This window comes from Macaca nemestrina, chromosome X, assembly GCF_043159975.1.
Source record: "Macaca nemestrina isolate mMacNem1 chromosome X, mMacNem.hap1, whole genome shotgun sequence".
Taxonomy (NCBI): Eukaryota; Metazoa; Chordata; class Mammalia; order Primates; family Cercopithecidae; genus Macaca; species Macaca nemestrina.
This window is the reverse complement of record NC_092145.1, coordinates 80645193-80665515: the sequence shown is the minus strand read 5'-3', so window position 1 is coordinate 80665515 and position 20323 is coordinate 80645193. Positions and strand designations below refer to the sequence as shown.

At 40.9% G+C, this 20323-nt stretch overlaps 1 long non-coding RNA gene across 1 annotated transcript in view; it reads left to right on the top strand.

The window, feature by feature from the left end:
* The first annotated feature begins 8650 nt into the window (after positions 1 to 8650).
* LOC139355367 (uncharacterized) overlaps positions 8651 to 20323 on the top strand; it is a 92877-nt gene continuing 81204 nt past the window's right edge. Inside the window, exon 1 of the long non-coding RNA XR_011618259.1 lies at positions 8651 to 8869. This is a non-coding gene — a long non-coding RNA (uncharacterized lncRNA). The remainder of the gene's footprint in view (positions 8870 to 20323) is intronic.

The following is a 20323-nucleotide window of genomic DNA, read 5'->3' as shown; positions in this document are numbered from 1 at the left end:
CCTCAGCCTCCCGAGTAGCTGGGACCACAGGCGCCTGACACCTCGCCCGGCTAGTTTTTTTTTTTTTTTTTTTTTTTTTTTTTGTGTTTTTTAGTAGAGACGGGGTTTCACCGTGTTAGCCAGGATGGTCTTGATCTCTTGACCTCGTGATCCGCCCGCCTCGGCCTCCCAAAGTTCTGGGATTACAGGCTTGAGCCACCGCGCCCGGCCGATACCTTATTATATTTTTAAAACAACATCCTGTGAACGCGGTTTCCCTATGCTAAAATTAATTAAAAATTAATTTAAGATTGTTCAGTTGGTCAAGAGAAATTGCCCAACATGGATTTCTCTTACTTGACAATGAGATAAAGAAAGAAGTAACCTTTGGAATTACATTGATGAATTTGCTTCCATTAAAAATCACGAAAGCAGCAAGAGGGAGGTTATTTATGTATAAGGTATCTTCTGTAAGACAAAAGTGATTTCTCATCATGAAGGCCACAAAGAGGTCATGGAGGCCAGAAAAGTGGAGGATGACACCACTCATAGTGCTCAAAAAAAAAAAGAAAAGAAAAGAAAAGAAAAGGCTGGCCAGCTGCGGTGGCTCACACTTGTAATACCAGCACTTTGGGAGGCCAAGGCAGGCGGATCACCTGAGGTCAGGAGTTCAAGACCAGCCTGGATAACATGGTGAAATCCCGTCTCTACTAAAAATACAATTAGCTGGGCGTGGTGGTGGGTGCCTGTAACCCCAGCTACTCAGGAGGCTGAGGCAGGAGAATCACTGGAACCCAGGAGGCAGAGGTTGCAGTGAGCCGAGATCTCACCATTGCACTCCAGCCTGGGCAACAAGAGTGAAACTTCACTGTCTCAAAAAAGAAAAAAAAAAAAAAGGCAAGAATGTTTTGCTCTGACCATTCTATTCACGTTTGTGCTAGGGTTTCTGTCCAGGGCAATTAGGCAAGATAAAGAAATAAAAGACATTCAGATTGTTAAGGAAGAAGTAAAACTATATCTACTTTTGTTAAGGAAGAAGTAAAACTATATCCACTTTTACATGATATAACCTTGTGTATAGAAAATCCTAAGGAATCCACAAAAAACTACAGTAGACCCCCCCCATATCTATGGGTTTCACATCCACAAATTCAACCAATTGCGGATCAAAAATAAAGCAATATTAAAAAAATAAAAATAATATAAATAAAACAAATACCGTATGACAACTATTTACATAGCATTTACATTGTATCATGTATTATAAGTAATTTAGAGATGGTTTGAAGCATTCAGAAGGATGTATGTAGATTATATAACCCCATTTTATGTAAGAAAATTAAGCATCTGAGACTTTTGATACTTGTGAGGGGTCCTAGAATCAATTTCCCTTGGACATTGAGGGACAACTATACTAGAACTAGAACTAGAACTAACAAGACACTTTACCAACATTGTACAATACAAAACCAATGTACAACAAGCAGTTGTATTTTATAGACTTGCAATAAACAAATCTGAATAAAATTAAGCAAAAAATTCCACTTAAAATAGCATAACAATACTTGTACTTAGGAATAAATTAACAAAAGAAGTTCAAAACTTATACACAGAATATTATTGAAATTTGTACACAAAACATTATTGAAAAAAGTTTAAGAAGACCTAAGTATATTGGAAGACATCCATCACATGTTCATGAATTTAAAGACTTAATATTGTTATAATGTCAAAGGTCTCCAAATTTATCTACAGACTCAATACAATCCCTATCAAAATCCTGACTTGATTACTACAGACATCAACAAGCTGATGCTAAAACTTGTATGAGACTGCAAGGGTCCAGAATAGTGAAAACCATCCGGAATAAAGTTGGAGGTTGGAGCATTCATGTTTCTTCTTCTTTTTTTTTTTCTGTTTTGTTTTCGTTTCCAGTGGGGTCAGATACTCATGGTTTTTTATCTTAAAATTTACTTCAAAGCTACAGTAATCAAGACTGTGGGATTGGTATAAAGTTACATTTATAAATATATAAAAATCAAGGGAATAGAATTGGGAGTTTAGAAATAAACCCTTACATTTATGGTCAATTATAAACAAAGAAGCAACAGTCTAAATACATGGTGCTGGGAAAACTGGGTATCTATATGCAAAAGAAAGAAGTTAGATTACTATTGCTCATCACATACAAAAATTAACTCAAGGCCAGGCGCGGTGGCTCATGCCTATAATCCCAGCACTTTGGGAGACTGAGGTGGGCGGATCGCTTGAGTCCAGGAGTTGAGACCAGCCTGGGCAACATGGTGAAACCCCATCTCTACAAAAAAATACACACATACAGGCCGGGCGCGGTGGCTCAACCCTGTAATCCCAGCACTTTGGGAGGCCGAGGCGGGTGGATCACGAGGTCAGGAGATCGAGACCATCCTGGCTAACATGGTGAAACCCCGTCTCTACTAAAAATACAAAAAACTAGCCGGGCGTGGGGCGGGCGCCTGTAGTCCCAGCTACTTCGGAGGCTGAGGCAGGAGAATGGCGTAAACCCGGGAGGCGGAGCTTGCAGTGAGCCGAGATCGCGCCACTGCACTCCAGCCTGGGTGACACAGCGAGACTCCGTCTCAAAAAAAAAAAAAAAAAAAAAAAAAAAAAAAAAAAAAAAAAAAATACACACATACAAAAAAAATTAGCCAGACGTGGTGGCGCTGCGCCTGTTGTTCCAGCTACTTGGGAGGCGAAGGTCAGAGAATTGCTTGAGCCTGGGAGGCACAGATCGCAGTGAGCGGAGATTGCGCCATTGCACCCCAGCGGTGATGAGGGTGAAACCCTGTCTCAAAAGAAAGAAAAGAAAAGAAAGAAGGAAAGAAAGAAAGAAGGAAGGAAAGGAAGGAAGGGAGGGAGGGAGGGAGGGAGGGAGAAAGGCCGAGTGTGGTGGCTCACGCCTGTAATCCCAGCATTTTGAGAGGCTGAGGCAGGCAGATCACCTGAGGTCAGGAGTTTGAGATCAGCCTGGCTAACGTGGTGAAACCCCGTCTCTACTAAAAATACAAAAATTAGACGGGTGTGGTGGCACACACCTGTAGTCCCCAGTACTCGGGAGGCTGAGGCAGGATAATCGCTTGAACCCAGGAGGCGGAGGCTGCAGTGAGCCGAGATCTTGCCACTGCACTTCAGCCTGGGTGACACAGTGAGACCCTGTCTCAAAATAAATAAAAATACAAATAAAACAAATACATAAATAATAAAAACCAAAAAAAAAAAAACACAAAAATTAACTCAAAATGTATCAAAGACCTAAATGTAAATGCTTAAACTATAAAACTCATATAAGAAAATCTTCATGCCCCTAGGTTAGACAATGTGGCTTTTTTTTTTTTTTTAGTTACGACATTAAAAACACAACGTACAAAAGAAAAAGTAAATTGTACTTAGTGAAAATAAAAAAACTTTTGTACTTTAAGAACACATCAAGAAACTGAAAAAAACTTACAAAATAGAAGAAAATATTTGCAAATCGTATATATATCTGATAATGTAAAACTCCTACAATTCAATAAATGACCAATAACCAGATTGAAAAATAGACCAAGTATTTGAATAGACATTTATCCAAAGAGGATATATAAAAGGCCAATATGCACATAAAAAGATGCTCTACATCATTAGCTATTGGGAAAATGATCATCAAAAGCATTTGAGATACTACTTCACACCCATTAGGCTGGCTATAGTTAAAATGACAAGTACGGCAACAATGTGGAGAAATTGTAACACTCATATATTGCTGGTAGAAATGTAAAATGATGCAGTGCCTTGGAAGACCCTTTGACAATTCCTCAAAGAGTTCATCATAGAGTTACCATGTTGCCCAGCAGTTGCCCGCCTAGGTATATATCCAAGATATCTGAAAACATGGGTTGACACAAAAACTTGTGCATAAATGTTCATAGTAGCATTATTCATAATAGCCAAAAGATGGAAACAACCCAAACATATATCATTTTATGAATGGATAAACAATATGTTTCATATTTATACAATGGAATATTATTTAGTCATAAAAAGAAATGAAGCACTGATATATGCTACGACATGCATGAACCTTGAAAATATTGTGCTAAGAAGGCAGGCACAAAAGGCCGCCTGTTGATTTCATTTAAATGAAATGTCCAGAAGAAGCAAATCCGTAGAGACAAAAAAATGTTGTTTGCTAGGGGCTGATTGGGTGAAGAGTTAGTTAATGAGTAGTGACTGGTAATGGGTATGGGGTTTCTTTTTCTTTTTCTTTTTTTTTTTTGAAATGGAGTTTTGCTCTGTTGCTCAGGCTAGAGTGCAGTGGCAAAATCTCGACTCACTGCAACCTCCGCCTCCCGGGTTCAAGCGATTCTCCTGCCTCAACCTCCCGAGTAGCTGGGATTACAGGCACCCACCACCATGGCCAGCTAATTTTTGTATTTTTACTAGAGATGGGGGTTTCACCATATTGGTCAGGCTGGTCTCGAACTCCTGACCTCAGGTGATCCACTCGCCTCGCCCTCCCAAAGTGCTGGGATTACAGGTGTGAGCCAACGCACTTGGCCAGATATGGGGTTTCTTTTTGTGATGATGGAAATGTTCTGGAATTAGATAGTAGTGACAGTTACACAAGTCTGTGAATACATCAACAACCACTGAATTATACTCTTAGAAATGGTGAATTTTATGGTATTTGAATTATAGCTCAGCTTTAAAAGGAGCTTTAGGATTGGTCAACTTTATATATAGTTTAAGTGGCATGATTTTACATCTCATGATACATCCTTCATTCTAATATATTGCCCTCATTGCCTCACATTACATTTATAAATTTCCTTCTTGTTGTTTTTCCCGTTCCCTATATTACTTGGTACAGTGCTTTGCAAAATGTATAACTTTGTACATTATTTTGGGTGTTGAAATGTATTAAATACTTTTTCATCCCCTTGAGCCCCTAATAAAAAAAAATTACCCAACCTTCACATTTTATTTCTCCCTACTAGAAAATAAATTCCCTAATGCTAAGATTCACGGTAGATTCATCTCCATACCCAATTCTACCTTATTTATTTATTTATTTATTTATTTATTTAGACACAGAGTCTCTGTTTGTCACCCAGACTGGAGTGCAATGGCACAATCTTGGCTCACTGCAACCTCTGTCTCCTGGGTTTGAGCAATTCTCTTACCTCGACCTTCCGAGTTGCTGGAATTACAGGTGCACACCACGCCCGGCTAATTTTTGTATTTTTAGTAGAGATGGGGTTTCTCCACGTTGGCCAGGCCAGTCTCAGACTCCTAACCTCAAGTGATCTGCCCCCCTCAGCCTCCCAAAGTTCTGGGATTATGGGCGCAAGCCAGCGTGTCCAGCCCCAACTCTCACTTCTATTTCTGCCTTGTACCTAGCACAGTGCCTTGGATAAAGACACTTACGGTTTTTTTCTTTTTCCCCTCTCTGATTTGAATGTAATCTCCTTGAAGATTAATACTGGATTGCATTCATCACCCACTTGTATAGTCTTATTCTTTACATGTAAGTTCTTTTTTTTTTTTTTTTTTTTTTTTTTTTTTTTTTGAGACGGAGTCTCGCTCAGTTGCCCAGGCTGGAGTGCAGTGGCGCGATCTCGGCTCACTGCAAGCTCCGCCTCCCGGGTTTACGCCATTCTCCTGCTTCAGCCTCCGAAGTAGCTGGGACTACAGGCGCCCGCCACCACGCCCAGCTAATTTTTTGCATTTTTAGTAGAGACGGGGTTTCACCGTGTTAGCCAGGATGGTCTCGATCTCCTGACCTCGTGATCCGCCCGCCTCAGCCTCCCAAAGTGCTGGGATTACAGGCGTAAGCCACCGCGCCCGGCCACATGTAAGTTCTTAATGAATGAATAAATTCTGTTATATTTGTTCTCCCACGTGCCACCGCAAGTTGTACTTTTTCTTTCTTTTTTTTTTTTGAGACGGAGTTTCGCTCTTGTTCCAACTCATGTTTCAAATGAGTTTGTTCTAGTGTAACTCAGCATCTGTCATTTTAGCTATTAAGACTGTTACTCATTTGTTTGTCTTAAATTGTGAATGTACAGATAACATGAACTATTGTCTCGGGTCATTGCCTTTGTACATTTCTTTGTAAAATTTCCACAGAGAATGAAATTGGTACTGGCTAGTTCAGTAGTCCAGGAAGCTACAAAGATCAGTCTTCAAGAGGAAATATCGTAACCTGGCAACCAAACTCGGTCTCTGGTGTTTTCTGGGGCATTTTTCTTAAGTTGGAATTGAGGCAGGTAGACTAGGGGAAATGTGAGTGAGTGGAGGCAGGGGCATGAAGTTTGCACCTTGGCTGTGAATTAATATAGCTTTTCTGTCCCTAGGTCTCTGGGTCTAGCACTTTTCGATTCGAAACATTACCAAATAAAACCAGTGCCTCAATTTGTTAAAAAAAAAAAATTGGCAGCTTTACAAGCCTATTTCTCTAATAATGCTTCTTGCTGATTATTTCTTTACATGTGTATTTAAAAAATTCAGCCAGGCACGGTGGCTCATGCCTGTAATCCCAGCACTTTGGGAGGCTGAGGTGGATCACCTGAGGTCAGGAGTTCGAGACCATCCTGAATAATAGGGTGAAACCCCATCTCTACTAAAAATACAAAAATTAGTAGCCGGGTGTGGGGGCCTGCGCCTATAATCCCTGCTACTCGGGAGGCTGAGACAGGAGAATCGCTTGAACCCGAGAGGGGAGAGGCAGAGGTTGCAGTGAGCTGAGATTGCACCACTGCACTCCAGCCTGGGTGACAGAGTGAGACTCCGTCTCAAAATAAATAAATAAATAAATAAAAATAAAAAGTAATTTTTCTCCCAAACAAAGGCCCAAGAGTCATCAGAACAAAACTGCAGTAGATTTCACGTTTTTTTTTTTTTTTTTTTTTTTTGAGAGCGAGTCTTGCTCGACTGTCGCCCACGCTGGAGTGCAGTGGCGCTATCTTGGTTCACTGCAACCTCTGCCTCCTGGGTTCAAAGTGATTATCTTGCCTCAGCCTCTCGAGTAGCTGGGATTACAGGTGCCCACCGCCACACCCAGCTAATCTTTGTATTTTTAGTACAGACGGGGTTTCACCATGTTGGCCAGCCTGATCTCAAACTCCTGATCTCAGGTGATCTGCCCACCTCGGCCTCCCAAAGAGCTGGGATTACAGGCGTGAGCCACTTCGCCTGGCAGGTTTCATTTTTTTTTTTTTTTTTTTGAGAGGGAGTCTCGCTCTGTAGCCCAAGCTGGAGTGCAGTGGCGCGATCTCGGCTCACTGCAAGCTCTGCCTCCCGGGCCCATGCCATTCTCCTGCCTCAGCCTCCCGAGTAGCTGGCGCCGGCCACCACGCCCGGCTAATTTTTTTTGTATTTTTAGTAGAGACGATGTTTCACCGTGTTAGCCAGGATGGTCTCAATCTCCTGACCTTGTGATCCTCCCGCCTTGGCCTCCCAAAGTGCTGGGATTACAGGCGTAAGCCACCACGTCACTCATTTTTATCCCCCTTTGTATTTACCAGTAACTTACTGCTCATGCCTGTAATACCAGCACTTTGGGAGGCTGAGGCGGGTGGATCACTTGAGGTCAGGAGCTCAAGACCAGCCTGGCCATGATGGTGAGACCCCAGTTTCTACTCAAAATACAAAAAGTAGCTGGACATGGTGGCATATGCCTGTAATCCCAGCTACTTAGGAGGCTGAGGCGGGAGAATCTCTTGAATCCAGGAGGTGGAGGTTGCAGTGAGCCGAGATCGCGCTACGGCACTCCAGCCTGGGCGACAGAGCAAGACTCCGTCTCAAAAAAAATAAATTAAAAGTAATAATAAATAAAAGAAGAGGGAAGGACTTTTAGGCTCAAGAGCAGCATCCCAACTCTTTTTTTTTTTTTTTTTTTGAGATGGAGTCTGGCAGTGTCGCCCCAGGCTGGAATGCAGTGTGACACGATCTTGGCTCACTGCAACCTCCACCTCCTAGGTTCAAGTGATTCTCCCACCTCAGCCTCCCAAGTAGCTGGGATTACACTGAGGTTACGGGCAAGGGCCATCACACCCGGCTACCAACTCTTTTATGAAGACTCTTTTGTTTACAGAATTAAAGGAAGCACCTTGTTCTGAATCCAGTTTTGCCATTGACAGACTCATTGTATGACTAGGCTAAAACCCTCTGGCTTCAGTTTTCCCATTAGTTGATTGAAGTACATACACCCTCATCTATCTGAACACGGGGCTTAGTGAAGTGAAAAGAAGTAGGTTCTAGCTCATTCTAGCACTTAATAACTCCCGGAACTTTTGGAAAATTGGGTCACCTCTTTGGGCCTTAGTTTCCTCATCTATAAAACAGGAAAAAATCAGTCCTTAGCTTATCTGATGTTGCAATGACTTAGTGAGATAACAGAAGGGAATGACAGCTTTGTCCATCATAAAGTGCCATGCACTTGTGAGGTAAAGTTAATGAGAGTGAGAGATCTAGAAATAGGGAAGGAAGAAAGGAGTCGAGGCAAAGCTAAAAGAAATTTGGGTTGGGAAAGGAAAAAAGAAATGAAGAGAAAGAAAAAGGAAAAGGGCATTTCAAAAGAGATAAAGGCTGTGAGAGGAAGTGCAACAGGTCAGGAAAACTGGGGGAGGGTCCACGGCAACGGTTGGGGCACGTTGCCGGCGGAGGCATTTAGGTAGAGCACGGCAGCTGGGCGCCGGGCCCGTTTGGCTGTGACGCCCACCCCCGGCTTTTATCCGCCTGTGCACTAGGGCTAGTGGAAGACCTAAGATGGCGGCGTTTGTACGGGGTGCAACCGCTGCGGTTGCAAGGCGTCCGAAGTATGTGAGTCCACTAACAAAAGTCCAGAAACTCGCCAGTTAATAGTATTGTGGTGAGTGATGAGCCTCACATTGGCTAGAGAAGTGGCCGTAAGCGAGGCTAGACACTTTGGGATCGCGTGGCCTGAGTGGGGGTAGTAACCGGCCTGTATTCCATTTTTCTCTCTCGCGTCTCTTCAAAATATCGGAGAATAATTTCTCTCTCCCTGATCACCTAACTTCTACTGACGAGGCTAGGAAGTTGCAGAAGCTGGCTCCTAGGAGGGATATATGGGTCGTTCTTTCCTTTTTCCTTGTTTAAACGGGTTTTTATTGACACCATGTCTCGCCAAAATGGATTCCATCTCCTCAGAGCTCTCTTAGGAACAACCTAACCTCTTGGGCCTAACTTTATTTTTTTTTGTTCTGCCTTTAATGTCCAAACTTATTAGTTTTGATTAATTTGTTTGTAACGTATTCATTATGCACTAGATTAAACATTTTTTTTCTGTGCCCATTATACCCCAAATGTGGAGTTTTGGACAAAAACTTAACATTTGTTCTTGAAGCATCTCAGAGTTTGTGTGTGTGTACAGGTAATCTTTGGGGGACTTGCCACATTTTGTATATTTCTAGGCTGATAACTCACTAAGAAAAGAGCTAGATTTCCTGTTTTCAAATCTGTTGGCGAAATTAAATTTATGTTAAGCATAACATGTTTACTGTATATATGGGGAAGACAGTAAAGAGTGACATCTAATATGTTGTTAAATGCTTATGTGGTTAAAGTAAATTTCATGCATTTCCGCGGAGTATGAATTGCTGCAACCTTTTAGAAAATAATCTGGCAATATTTAGGGAAATAAAAAATGCAGATATCACTTGAACAAAAACTGGAATGCAAAAGTCTGACTTTTAAGAATCTGTCCTGCAGAAATAAAAGTACCAGTATATAATAACGCATGAACAAGGATACTTTTGTACAACTTTGTTCTTGTGACAACTGGAAACAACCTGTGTATCCATCAATGGGAGAATGTTTGAGTAAATTTTGGTACATAAATATTATGGAATATTTTGACTTTTGACCTAGAGGATGTCATGATGGATGGTTATGTGAGAAAAGTAAGTTGCAGAATAGTCTAGTATGATTCCTTTTTTTTTTTTTTTTTTTTTTGATGGAGGGGGTGATGAAGGAATGCAAGATTAACTTCTTTATATTTTGAGGGGGGCTTTCAATATATTATGAAATACTTAAGACATATACATATATATAAGGAATAATACAATGAACCTCTCTTCTCACCACCCAACATAAAAAAAAAATCAAACATTAACATGACAGTTGAAGTTCTCTGTGTACCCATCCCCGATTGCATCTCTCTCTTCTCTTATCCCCAGAGGTAACCATTATTTTAAAGTTAGTGATTTTTACCATGCACTTCTTAAACTTCTGTGACATAGCAACTTATAGCATGGATTATTTTTTGTGAATATTGAAGATGAATTTTTTTAAAAAGTAAATGAAAGAAGAAAGCAAGTGTCTGACTTTTTTTTTTTTTTTTTAAAGATGAAGTCTTGCTCTGTCACCCAGGCTAGAGTGTAGTGGCGCAATCTCGGCTCACTGCAACCTCCGCCACCCGAGTTCAAGCGATTCTCCTGCCTCAGCCTCCTGAGTATCTGGGATTACAGGCACCTGCCACCGTGCCCAGCTAATTTTAATTTAATTTTTATTTATTTTATATATAGAGAGAGAGAGGGAGAGAGACAGACAGACAGACATGGAGTCTCGCTCTGTCACCCAGCTAGATCTCGGCTCACTGTAACTTCCCCCTCCTGGGTTCAAGCGATTTTCATGCCTCAGCTTCCAGAGTAGCCGAGATTACAGGCACACCTTTCCACGCCTGGCTAATTTTTGTATTTTTAGTAGAGATGGGTTTCCCTGTGTTGGCCAGGCTGGTCTCAGACTCCTGACCTCAGGTAATCTGCCTGCCTTGGCCTCCCAAAGTGTTGGGATTACAGGCATGATGAGCCACTGTGCCTGTCCTTATCTGGCTATTACTCTAACAGTGGCCAATAAAAATTCCTTCCTTTCTTTTTTTTTTTTTTCCCTTGAGCCTAGAAATTTCTTAATTGTGGGGAGAATCTAGCAAGCAGTTGAGTCAAAGGGTGTAGATTATACTATAGTGGTAAAGAAAGTAAGCAGCTGGCAGTGAAAGCAATCTCAAGCAAATAATGAATGTTTCATGAACAAGATGCCTGAATTGAAAAACAGAACAAAACCAACTAACCAAATAAACAAAAAACAATCCGTGGATCCTAACTCAAATCCAAGGTGATTTGAGCCTGCGCTTGTAACTAGACAAAATCTGTGAACTTCAGTTACCTTGGAGGCATCTGAAGGAAATGAGGTTGCACGTAGATGAATCAGTTGTTTCTGGCATCATGTTAGTGTGATGACATTTAGCTGCTATGTGCAAAACATTTTAGCAATCATTTAGGTCCAGGACATGGAATTTATTAGTGGAACAACCCTGTAAACAGTGGTTAGAACATTAATAATTTTATTTTATTTATGTTTTATTTATTTTTTGGGACAGAGTTTTGCTGTTGTTGCCCAGAAGTCCAATGGCGCGATCTCGGCTCACTGCCATCTCTGCCTCCTGGATTCAAGTGATTCTCCTGCCTCAGCCTGTCGAGTAGCTGGGATTACAGGCATGTGCCACTGCACCCAGCTAATTTTGTATTTTTAGTAGAGACAGGGTTTCTCCATGTTGGTCAGGCTGCTCTCGAACTCCTAACCTCAGATGATCTGCCCACATCAGCCTCCCAAAGTGCTGGGATTACAGGCGTGAGCCACCGCGCCCAGCCAGAACATTAATAATTTTAAACTTCCTAACCTTTGAGAGAAGGCAAAACACTTGATGATATCTGCATGAAGACTAAAACATTTTACCAGTTTTGCATTGTTCATTTGAAATTGCATTGACTACTAGTATGTTAATTTTGTATATATTTTTATGAGAACAGTATTTGACATTTAATTTTTGTTAGTTTTTTTTTTAATTGATTAATGATTGGTTCATTTGCAGGAACTGACTTAGTATTCAAGGATACAAATTGTTAAGAGAATATGTTACAGAGAAAAACTTGACAAATTAGACTTAGATTTTTGTCATTAAAGATAATCATTTGTGGGATGTGATTTTTATAAGGAGTTACATTAAATAGAATGTCTTATACAGATTTAAGAGGTTAATAATTGTAAAATTAAGAGGAAGAGTTCCTATAAAATATTCTTGAGGTGTAATAAAATTATATTTGTGGAGTATATCTTTGAATAACATTTAAAAGCAAACTGATACTTTCCAGGTAAAATAATTATCAACATAACTTTTTAAAAAGAATTCATAGTACCTCAGGTTATTTATATGTTTCACACATTAGCTTAGAAGAACAAAGGAAAATGGTGATTAGTTAATGCCATACACACTGGACAGAGAAGAAACTTAGCTCTTATGGATTCCTCTCCTTATTTTGCAGCAGGGTAAATGTAACTTCTCATGTAGCTAGCTACTGTCTTCCAGTGCTGTTGATGTTTTACTGTTTTAGCAATGAAGAGATTGATATGGGCTGATTGGGGGTTAGGGAAAGTGAAGCAGTAGAACCAGAACAGAGTGAACATTTAAAGGGTGCTAATAAGTAAATGATTATGTGAAGTAGCATACTAGTCGAAATGCATAACTCAAAGATAATTGGGAAGCGTATTTTCTGAAACATAACCTAAGAAAGTATAACTGCTCCCTTGTGCCTATAATCCCAGCTACTTGGGAGGCTGAGGCAGGAGAATCACTTGAATCCGAGAGGTGGAGGTTGCAGTGAGCCGAGATCGTGCCATTGCACTCCAACCTGGGCAACAAGAATGAAACTCCATCTCAAAAAAAAAAAAAAGTATAAAAGTTCCTTAAAGGATGTTTTGAAATAATGAATAATATTAATTTCTATATTATATATTCACAAGTGTTCTTTCTAGAATAATTATTTGCTTAATGGGATGTTTAGTTGGTGAGAAATGAATTAATAGGTTAGTAATTTATTTGTATTATCTGTTATGAAAAATTTTAGACATTTAAATGAAAGTAGAATAACATAAATGTATTTCTATATATGGACCACTTAGATTTAGCAACTGTTATGATTTTGCCTTACTTGCCTTTCCCTCCAAAATACTGTAAATTATAGTCATCATGACATTTTCTTCTAAATAAGTCAATATAAACATAATAAACAAGGACTTTTTTCTATATAATCACAATGCCATCACTATACATACTAGGATTAACAGTAATTCCATAATTTTTTTTTTTTTTGAGACGAAGTCTTGCTCTTGTCACCCAGGCTGGAGTGCAATGGCACAATCTCTGCTTACTGCAACCTCCACCTCCCGGGTTCAAGTGATTCTCCTGCCTCAGCCTCCCGAGTAGCTGGGATTACAGGCGCCTGCCACCACGCCCGGCTAATTTTTGTATTTTTAGTATAGATGGGGTTTCACCGTGTTGGCCAGGCTGGTCTCGAACTCCTAATCTCAGGTGATCCGTCCGCCTCGGCCTCCCAAAGTGCCGGGATTACAGGCGTGAGCCATCGTGCCCGGCCACTCTTTAATGTTTAATGCCCAGTGCATATTCAGATTTTCCCAGTTGTCCGCAAGATGTCTTTTATAGCTGCTTTCTTCAAACCAGGATCTATTCAGAGACCACACATTGCATTTGATTTTTATGTCTTTTGAGCCTTTTAAAATTTAGAGCAGTTCCCTAGAACCCCTTCTTTTGTTTGTTTTATGAAATTGGCTTGTTGAACTTCACAAAACATGAGTTGGGGTCATGCCAACTGTACTGTTAGTGATTAGTTCACATATAGGGAAAATAATTTGTGAATTTTGATCCATTCACTCTGCCAGCTATACCATGGCAGCATTTCCAGTACCAGGAAAGCAAACTAGGGGGTCTAGAACTGAGCTTTTAAGAACTCTCCCCTATCCAGTGAAATAGATAAGAATGCCAGTTGTGAGAAAATTGAAGGGGAAACGGAGAATGTCAGTGTTCAAGATATTTGAATTTTTTTTTATCCATTTGAAAGGTATTTTTTTGGGGGGTGAACTATTTGTTTATATTCTTGATCGTTTAAAAAAAAATTGGTGTTTGAACTTTTTCTTATTGTAGACACTCTTCTTCATAAATTAAGGAAGTTTGCGTTTTTTTGTTACAATGTTGCAGACTTTTTTTTTTTTTTTTTGAGACAGCGTCTTGCTCTGTCGCCAGGCTGGAGTGCAGTGGCACGATCTTGGCTCACTGCAATCTCTGCCTCCCAGGTTCAAGCGATTCCCCTGCCTCAGCCTCCTGAGTAGCTGGGACTACAGGCATGCACCACCATGCCCGGCTAATTTTTTGTGTTTTAGTAGAGATCGGGTTTCACCATGTTGGCCAGGCTGGTCTCGATCTCCTGACCTCGTGATCTGCCTGCCTCGGCCTCCCAAAGTGCTGGGATTACAGGTATGAGCTACATGCCTGGCATGAATCACATTTCTATATACTAGCAATTTAATATGTGGAAACGGAAATTATAAACAAAGTACCATTTACAAGCACTGCAAAGAAACACAACATTTAGACATAAGTAAACACGTACAGGACTTGTATTTTGTAAATTACAAAATGTTGATGAAAGAAACTCAGGAAGTCCTATATAATTGAAAAGACTTATGTTCATGACTTGGGAAACTCAACATAGTAATGATGTCAATTCTCCACAAATTGATAGGTTTAATGGAATTTCTGTTTAAATCCTAGTATGTGTTTGTAGATATAGAAAAGCTTATTTTAAAATTTATGTGGAAAGGCACAGGCCTTAAAATAGCTAAAACCATCTAGAAAAAGAATACATTGGTAGAATCATTAACTTGACATTAGTGACTACTATATTCCTATATTAATCAAGACAGTGTTGTATTGGTGGAGGGATAGACACATAGATCAGTGTAACATAATTGAGAACTGAGAAATAGACATATACAATTATGCCCAACTGAATTTTGACAAATGTGGAATAGCAGTTCAGTAGAGAGAAAGCCTTTTTAACGATGGTGCTTGACCAATTATCCATCTATAGGCGAAAAGATGAACCTGAGTCTCATATCTAATACAAAAATTTACTCAAAATGAATTAGAGACTTAAATGTAAAACTTAAAACTATAAAACTTTTAGAAGAAAACATAGGAGGAAATCTTCAGTTTGTGCTAGGCAAAGAGTTCTTACACTTAATGTGCTTAAAAGCATGATCTGTAAAAGGAAAAATTGATGAATTAAATTTTATTGAAATTAAAAACTCTTGTTCTGCTAAAGACTCTGCTTTTTTTTTTTTTTTTTTTTTTTTTGAGACGGAGTCTCGCTCTGTCGCCCAGGCTGGAGTGCAGTGGCACGATCTTGGCTCACTGCAATCTCCGCCTCCCAGGTTCAAGCGATTCCCCTGCCTCAGCCTCCTGAGTAGCTGGGACTACAGGCACCCACCACCACGCCCAGCTAATTTTTTTTTTTTTTTTTGTATTTTTAGTAAATACGGGGTTTCACTGTGTTAGCCAGGATGGTCTCGATCTCCTGACCTCGTGATCCACCCTCCTTGGCCTCCCAAAGAAAGACTCTGTTAAGAGAATGAAGAGAAGCTACAGAGTAGGATAATTTATTTGTAAACCACATATCTTGTAAATTAATAGTATTTAAAATATATAAACTCTGGAAACTCAGTAAAAAAGCAACCAGTCCAATTAGAACATGAGCAAAAGACATGAAAAGATGATTTCATGGAAGAAGATACACAGATGGCAAATAAAATAAAAGGATGTTGAACGTTATTAACCATTTTGGAAATGCACATTAAAATCACAACAAAAATCACTGTACACCTATCAAATAGTCATAATACCAAGTATTGGTTAGGATGAAGAGAGAATCTGGATTATTTATCCACTGCTGATTGGAATATAAAATGGCATAGCCACTCTGGGAAACTGTTTGGTAGTTTTTTATTAAAATAAACCTGCAGGCTGGTTGGAGTGGCTCACTCCTGTAATCCCAGCACTTTGGGAGGCAGAGGCGGGCAGATCACCTGGAGGTCAGGAGTTCGAGACCAGCCTGACCAACATGGAGAAACTCCGTCTCTACTGAGAATACAAAAATTGGCCGGGTGCAGTGGCTCACGCCTGTAATCCCAGTACTTTGGGAGGCTGAGGTGGGGCGGATCACGAGGTCAGGAGATCAAGACCATCTTGGCTAACACGATGAAATCCCATCTCTACTGAAAATACAAAAAAATTAGCCGGGCGTGGTGGTGGGTGCTTGTAGTCCCAGCTACTCGGGAGGCTGAGGCAGGAGAATGGCGTGAACCCGGGAGGTGGAGTTTGCGGTGAGCAGAGATTGCGCCACTGCACTCCAACCTGGGCGACAGAGCGAGACTCCGTCTCAAAAACAGAAACAAAAAAACCGCAAACCTGCAACTACCATATGACCCAGCATTTTCATTCTTGAGTGTTTATCCCAGAGAAATAAAAATATATGTTCATGCAAAATTTTGTATATGAATGTTCATGGCTTCTTTGTTCATAATAGTAATAACACAGAAGTGCCCAGATGTCCTTTAATGGGTGAATGGCTAAACAAATGGTGGTGCATTCATAACATAATACCACACAGGAATGAAAAACAAAGCTGATGCACAAAACAACCTGGATGAATTCCCAGAGAATTATGCTGAATGAAAAAAGCCGGTCTCTGACATATAGTTATATACCATATTATACCATTTACATAATTTTTTTTTTTTTTGAGATGGAGTCTCACTCTGTCGCCAAGGCTGGAGCGCAGTGGCATGATCTTGGCTCACTGCAGCCTCCACTTCCTGGGTACAAGTGATTCTCTGCCTCAGCCTCCCGAGTAGCTGGGACTACAGGTGTGTGCCACCACACCCGTTTAATTTTTGTATTTTTATTAGATACGGGGTTTTACTATGTTGGCCAGGCTGGTCTTGAACTCCTGACCTTGTGATCTGCCCACCTTGGCCTCCCAAAGTGCTGGGATTACAGGTGTGAGCCACTGCACCCGGCCTGATATCTTGTTTTCTACAAGAATGTTAGGTTAACTGATAGGGAAGTTGTCATTGAGTAGACATCAGATAATGTTTTTGGGATAGGGCAATAAGCCATAAGGTTGGGGCAGGTCTAGGGAACATCTAGCTGAGGTGGTGGCCAACAGTTTTATTTTTATTTATTTTTTTAGACGAAGTCTCACTCTGTTGCCCAAGCTGGAGTGCAGTGGTGCGATCTCGGCTCACTGCAACCTCCACCTCCCGGGTTCAAGCAATTCTCCTGCCTCAGCTTCCCAAGTAGCTAGGATTACAGGCGCCTGCCACCATGCCTGGTTACTTTTTGTATTTTTAGTAGAGACGAGGTTTGACTATGTTGGCAAGGCTGGTCTTGAACTCCTGACCTCATGATCCACCTGCCTTGGCCTCCCAAAGTGCTGGGACAAGTGTGAGCCACCGCCCCCGGCCAACAGTTTTCAATATGTGAACCTTTCAAATGTGGACTTTTAAATATGTGGACCTTTCAATATGTGGACCTTTTGTAGACCCAAGGGATCTGCAAAGTGAAAGCTGTTTTTCTTAATAATTCTAAGTTGTTTTTACTGTGTCGACATCTGTACTGATGGTGTTGAAGCAGTGAAAAATAAACATTTTGCCTGAATATAAATCAAGGTAGTGGCACCAAATTGTATCAGTAGTCATTGTATTCTTCAACCCACACTTGTAGTTTCTAAAAAATAAAGTCAGTTTCTCTTAAGAATGTCTTTGATGAGGATGGGGCACTATGGCTTATGCCTGTAGTCCTCGCTACTTCGTAGGCTGAGGTGAGAGGCTGAGCCAGGAGGATTCCTTGAACCCAGGAGTTCGAGGCTAAGAGTGACCTGTGGTCATGCCGCTGCACTCCAGCCTAGGTGACAGAGTAAGACTGTCTCAAAAAATATCTTTGATGAGCAGTAAAAGTTACTAGTTTTTTTAAATATGGACCCTTGAGTATGTGTCTTCTTTTTTTTTAATTTTTAATTTTTATTTTTTTGAGATGGAATCTTGCTCTGTTGCCCAGGCTGAAGTGCAGTGGCGTTATCTGGGCTCACTGCAAGTTCTGCCTCCCAGGTTCACACCATTCTCCTGCCTCAGCCTCCTGAGTAGCTGGGACTACAGGTGCCCGCCACCACGCCCGGCTAATTTTTTTGTATTTTTTGGGTTTTGTTTTTTTTTTGTATTTTTTTAGTAGAGACGGGGTTTCACCATGTTAGCCAGGATGGTCTTGATCTCCTGACCTTGTGATCCGCCCACCTCAACCACCCAAAGCGTTGGGATTACAGGCGTGAGCCACCACGCCCAGCCGAGTACGTGTCTTCTATATAGTGTGATGAAAAGGGAAGTATGTGTGAAGCAGTGCTGCAAACTGAATTTTAAATTATCTTGAGGAAAATCACCTGTAACATTGTCAGCAAAGCTGTACTGCTCACTTTTTAAAATTTACAACATTATACTTAGAAGAATAATTAATAGACAAGCTACAGTTTTTTATACTTGGGTATTGAGCAGATATGTTTTTTTCTAAATAAAATGGGCTTATCCTTTCAAGGAAAACAACTGATAGTACTTGTTGCCTATTTTAAATTAGCTTTCAAACAGAATTTAGAATTTTTGTATGCTTGTATCTACCTCTGTGAACTTGATAGCTTCCTAATACTTAAGGACTTTTCTGTTAACATGAGATGTTAATGAAAGTGGTTTTAAAATATTGGTTAATGAAATATGTCAACATTTGAAACATCTGCATTGCTTAGTGAAACAATATTTTGTAAATGAGCCATGTAGGATGTTAGAAATCATGCATGGCTGGGCGTGGTGGCTCATGCCTGTAATCCCAGCACTTTGGGAGGCCGAGGTGGGTGAATCACCTGAGGTCAGGAGTTTGAGACCAGCCTGGCCAACGTGGTGAAACCCTGTCTCTACTAAAAATACAAACAATTAGGCAGGCGTTGTGGCGGGCGCCTATAATCGCAGCTACACGGGTGGCTGAGGCAGGAGAATCGCTTGAACCTGGGAGATGGAGGTTGCAGTGAGCCAAGATCAGGCCACTGCACTCCAGCCTGGGTGACAGAGGGAGACTCCATCTCCAAAAAAACAAAAAAAAAAACAAAAAAAAAAAAAACACGAAAAAAACCCAAGGAGTATGACTGCCAGTTCATATGGTAAGAGTATATTATTTTGTGAGAAACCACAAAACTGTCTTCCAAAACTGCTGTAGGGTTGATGGATTCCCACCAGCCCTGAATGAGAGTTCCTGTTGCTCGTCACACCCTCAACAGCATTTGGTGTTACCAGTGTTTTGGATTTTCACCATTCTAATAGGTGTGCAGTGGGACTGTTTAATTTGCAACTCCCTAATGACATACGAAGTTGAACATGTTTTCATGTGCTTATTTACCATCTGTATATGTTGTTTGGTGAGATTTCTGTTGAGATCTTTTGTCCGTTCTAAAAATTGGGTTGTTGGCCGGGCGTGGGGGCTCAAGCCTGTAATCCCAGCACTTTGGGAGGCCGAGACGGGCGGATCACGAGGTCAGGAGATCAAGACCATCCTGGCTAACATGGTGAAACGCTGTCTCTACTAAAAAATACAAAAAACTAGCCGGGGCGTGGTGGCGGGCGCCTGTAATCTCAGCTGTTCGGGAGGCTGAGGCAAGAGAATGGTGTGAACCCGGGAGGCGGAGCTTGCAGTGAGCCAAGATCGCGCCACTGCACTCCAGCCTGGGCCACAGAGCGAGACTTTGTCTCAAAAAAACAAACAAAAAAACCAAAAAAAATTAGGTTGTTTACTTATGGAGTTTTAAGCGCTGTCTGTATGTTTTAGTTAACAGTCTTTTATGAGATATGTCTTTTGCAGATATTTTCTTTGGCTTATCGTTTCTTTCTTTTTTTTTTTTTTTTTTTTTGAGACAGAGTTTCACTCTGTCATCCAGGCTGGAGTGCAGTGGTGCGATCTCAGCTCACTGCAAGCTCCACCTCCCGGGTTCACGCCATTCTCCTACTTCAGTCTCCCAGGTCACTGGGACTACAGGCGCCCACCACCGTGCCCGGCTAATTTTTTGTATTTTTAGTAGAGACACCGTGGTCTCGATCTCCTGATCTGGTGATCCGCCCACCTCGGCCTCCCAAAGTGCTGGGATTACAGGCGTGAGCCACTGCGCCCGGCTTGTTTCATACTTTAATGGTGTCTTTTGTGGAGTAATTTTTTTTTTAAATTTTAATAACATTTAGCTTGTCAATGATTTCTTTTATGGATTATGCTTCTGGTATTGTATCTAGAAAGTAATTGCCATACCCAGTGATGTCTAGATTTTCTCAAATATTGGAGTTCTATTTACAGTTGTACATTTTACATTTA